At 40.4% G+C, this 5,033-nt stretch overlaps 1 pseudogene; it reads right to left on the minus strand.

The window, feature by feature from the left end:
* Positions 1–3,921: 3,921 nt before the first annotated feature.
* LOC119570200 lies at positions 3,922–4,938 on the minus strand (annotated as a pseudogene).
* Between the last annotated feature and the right edge of the window lie 95 nt (positions 4,939–5,033).

A 5,033-nucleotide genomic window follows, 5' to 3' on the forward strand; every position in this document is an offset into this window, starting at 1 on the left:
TAAAATTGGGGAATCTAAACATAAACCAATACATCAACCTAGTTGTGATAGCCCCTCAAAAACCATTAAAATGCTTTTTAAAAAACTCAGGATTAAAACTAAACTGTCAATCAAAGAATCCTTCAAAACTATCCTAGGATACTGTAAATGGTAGGACATCCTAGCAAACTAAGGAACTAATACCTTGCTACATTCTACAGCACATCTTCCACATTTGGAAATGTTGACAACCCACCTCACAGAGTTTCCTACATGATTGCTTAGTGTTAGAAAAATTTCCTCTAGATAGTGCAAGACTGAGTGCCATAAGTAAAGTCAATACAAAACATATGAGGTGAGAGTCTCAACAACCATGGAGGTTGAACTTTGCTGCAGACTGCGAGTAAAATATTTATACCACTCTACACCCAGAGGACCTTATCTATAAAAAACACAATCCAGTGTTTCAGTTGAACTACATTTGCAAGATGGACAATAGGCATTTATCATATAGCGCAGAGCACGTGGAAAATTGAAAATGGTCACAGGTCACCTTTAGGAGTGAGAGACCAAGAGACTGTCTACGTTTGCCAAAGCAGCACTCGGATAACATTGTTTTTAAGACCCAGTATTGCTAAAAAAGTTTGTAAAGAATTTAGTCTGACTCTGTATCCCTTTATCAATTCTGCATGGGTATCATATTGCAACTGTTGCTTCTTGATGTGGTCTAAAGCACTCTGTGGCAACGACTCCAGACCCTTAACATCTAGCAAGTCACTGGAAAAAGTGAAATTCTTAAGTCGTAAAAAGTTAATGGTTCCTAACTACCACAATTCAGGAAATCTAGTATGGAGAGGGGGAGGAATCTTAATGGTCTTGAAGCATGACAATGAAACATGTTAATTGTATGCCTACTGAATACTAACGAGAAATGTTGAGAAACATTTAGCATTTAGGTACTTGTGTTATCTATAATCATGAAACACACATTACATATCTTACAAAGTCTTTACATACCCTAACTGACCCCAAAATATTACATTCATAATTATATTTACATTCTCAAGAAAATAGATACGTACACATATAATCTTGTTTTTGTGTACTACATCCGTGTACTACAGCAATGTACTACATCAGTGTACTACAACAGTGTACTGCAATCAACTCTTATAGTGTTTTGTGAGGGTTATGACTAACGTTGGGCAACAGTTTCACGTTACTCGTTATACTGCGGCCAGACGATCACCTGACTGATGGTACGTGACTCTGTGCAGCAAATCAAAAATATTCTTTACTATGTGGACAGAGACTGATGCATGGCCATGGATCAATTTATGACACTTTTCTTTTCTTTTCTTTTTTGTATTCCAGGATAAGTAGATACAAAGGTCAAAAAAGATACTGTGCAGAGCCATTACCCAGCAATCAATATTGGCCATCCGTCACATCTTCTAAATACTAGAGCTTAGGCACTCTAAATACAAACATCACATGTGTAGGGCTGTTATGTAGGTGCCGATAACTGAGCACCGGAACTACCAATAACCTAAACTGGAACCAAATTGATGATTGTGTACAAATCCCAACAGTCACATCTTCCCTCCTGACAGGCCATCTCCTGATAATGGTGAGTGGTCCACATGGTGCATGAGGGGTCTCTAGACACCTGGAAGCTGACTGCGCAACAGCCAATGGCTTCGTATGACTACTTTTACATACGGGAAAACCACATCTGTGTCTGGATAAACTTTGGTTGAATTCCAAGAAAATTTACATCTGAAAAAGGACAAGACTATTCGTCATGCTTTTCAATCACTTCAATCAAACTTCAATATGATTCAGCTACTTTATCAACAATTTCTAATCTTCTGACAACATTAAAAATGCTTGTCAATCATCTAGCACATTAAAGATGCTTGTCAATACACTTTTTTTTTAATAAAAATAAATTAATAACTAAAAATGAATACAATTTTAAAAATTCAAATCCATACCATGTACTACACAGAGCTTGAGACGGATATCAATTACTTTCAAACTCTGCTGTTCAGCTTGACGAACAGTTGGTCCATTGAAACATGTCAAAGACCCTATACACACACCAAAGCTTGGCACCTTCAAGAAGACCTTGGGAATTGTTGCCCCACACACAAAGGTCTGGGTCGAGGTCTGTGGTGAACTGTATCTAATCACAATGTTGAGATCAGAAACGAACAGAACCACGACCTATACATGTTAGGGCCTAATGAAAACACAGGCACGGCCCCCCTCCCACTGTAAAATTCACAGTCATCACCTGCTACACAACACTGTCCCTTATATATTAGTTCTTTATGACAAATTCACCCAATTCAGATACTAAATATAAGCTTTCACATACACATCAAAGCTTCATCTTAGAAGTAATGTTAACCTTAAAAATTAAATATTATATGATGCTTAAGATCAAAGGTAATCAACTAAACATTAAAAATTCTCCAAAGAAACATTAAAAATAAATTCCCAATAACAGTTAGCAGTGAATAGTGAACCTCAAAAGAGGTGGAGTGTGGGAGGGGGGTTGGGGAATGGCAGTAAGCCTGAACGTGCTATTTGCTTCTCCCGGGTGTATAGACCTTGGTCAAGAACAAGCACAAAAACCATGCAGAGGATTCTCCGAGATATAAAGAGAAGGTATCACACTCCAGACATAAATAACACCTTTACATAGGAAGAAGTTCAAGAAAGCGTATATGTTAATAGAGATCAAACAAACCTGTGGACAAACACCAAACGTGGTGCAGCCGGTGGGCATCACACCACATCCAGCAATTCTACTTGGCTCTCAACTTCCCACACTTATGGAAAGGAAGGGGAGTGCTGTTGAAATGCCAACTATGGCGCATTTTCCCTCGGCCTCATCGCTATAAACACAATACTACTCATGCTACACATTAAGTCTACGTACAGACCATTGTCAAAACCCTTTCCCCTTAAAAATTATCAACATATTCAATTTATGCTTGGTAAAACACAAAATAATATACACAACGTCAAGCATGGCTCACTGAAAAACCTTGGCTTTCTGTGAACCAGTTCCCAGTCACTTAGTAGCCAATAGGATTATTAGCCGAGCTCCACAGATTATGGCTCATCACTTTAGCTTCAACAAAAAACTCACACTTGATAACGATATCAAGTCCAACACAAAACGAACTATACTTCTTTGGGTGACTGAAAGTTTAGAAATGTAGCTGATAAATTATTTCCTTTATGCAATACAGGATGTGCTCCAAAGAAGCTAACACAAACACTCCATATCCATTCTTCATTACCAGTGTAGTGTTCACCCACTGGCTGTTGCTCATGTTTCACAAAAAATGATAAAAATAAAAACTAGCTACAGTCTTCTCATTTGTCAACAATATGCCGACAGTAATTTCCGCCTTAGACGGCCAACGCCAGTTATAATGCTTGTCAAGGTTATGGTCTCATGAGACAGGCGCACACTTGTACATGCACTAGTTCTACACACAGATAAGGGGCCTATACTGCTGCTGATGCTATTGTATCAAGAGAAATGCTCAAACAAATTCTATTGGCCCCCAAATCAGTAATCACAGGGAGTAATTATATGGTAGAGCTCAGTACCCATGATATATCTGACACTAAGTCTTGCACACTTCTGAAGCTTACTTAAAATTTGTAGACACTATTTTTTGGCTGTGAACCCCATACACTTGGCACCAAAATAATGGTCTTGTTTCAACAAAGGTATTCCAGAGTTTCTTTTTTGCTTTCATCTAAACTAGTCTAAGTCTAGCCACCCTGGTATATCCTTTGCTGAGATTGTTGTTGATCTTCATAGTGCAGCAGCTTCCTCTTGAGGGTGAAAGGAGGAATGGGGCAAATTCTCCCCATAGATCCATCCCTACCTCATCACTACACTGCAATACTACACTCAATTACTCTCCAGGAACCCAATATACCCACTCCCACCTGCCCATTTCTCATGTGCTGGGCAACAAATTCTCTTTTCTTTTCTTTTACTTATTTCTTTTTTCATGTATGTCATTTTCTTGGCTCATTTTGGATCTTCTGGGCCTATTTTATTCTCACAAATTGTAGTGGGTTTGTTCCAATTGATACTGTTGCTACTCAGAAAACCAGATGCTCTGATACTGGCTCTTGGCTGGAGAGAGAGCAATGTAGGCAGTGTAAGGTGCAGCTACTTGGGGGTGTGTAGGAACACTGCGTTGGCTGCATGTGGGCAGGTAAAGGGTGTGCAGGTGGGCAGCCAGCACTGTGCGCCCACTGCTGTGGTGGGCTGGTGGAGGCAATGCTCCTCTGTAAAAGATCAAGTATAAATCAATATTTCATAATTCCAAGTCTTTGCATGCTGGTCATAATACATTCTTGACATAACAGGCTGTGCTGCATTTAACAATCTTACATATACACACAATAAAGATATGTATGTATGTACATATATAATCATACATGTAATTTTCATAAAACAGAAGACTGAACACTAACCCTGGTGTAAATGGGTTGACTGGTATGTGCAGCTGGAAGGGAGGAGGGTAAGTATGTGGGTTGAGTGGTGTGTCACATACACCTGTGCCGCAGCAGCAGCTGCAGCAGCAGCCTGAGGTGGGGCAGCACGTCTATATTCCCGATAGACATCTGCCTGTGCTGGCACAATGCCTGCCAGAGACCCAAGCTGAGAGACTGGTGTAAATCCATGTGCCTGTGATGATGGTGAATGGTGACTTGCAGACACGTGAGTTCGTCCTATCGTGGGAGCGTAATTCAAACTACTACTACTGCCTGTGCTGCCCTGGCCAGCAACACTACACTGCTGTTGCTTCCACCACCACCACTACTGCTGCTTCCCCATCCCTTCACACTCCCAACCACCACGCGCTGGTCACGGTTTACTATGGGCTACTGGCGGCTGGGAGTAGTCCTTGTGGCCTGGAGAGAAAAAAAAGGGGGGAGGGAGGGGGAAGTTATTATAAAAGATTTGTGTGTTCCTGTATGTGTGCCAATGTTGAGTGTGTTGTGCCCAA

This window comes from Penaeus monodon, unplaced genomic scaffold (genome assembly GCF_015228065.2).
Source record: "Penaeus monodon isolate SGIC_2016 unplaced genomic scaffold, NSTDA_Pmon_1 PmonScaffold_23065, whole genome shotgun sequence".
Lineage (NCBI taxonomy): Eukaryota > Metazoa > Arthropoda > Malacostraca > Decapoda > Penaeidae > Penaeus > Penaeus monodon.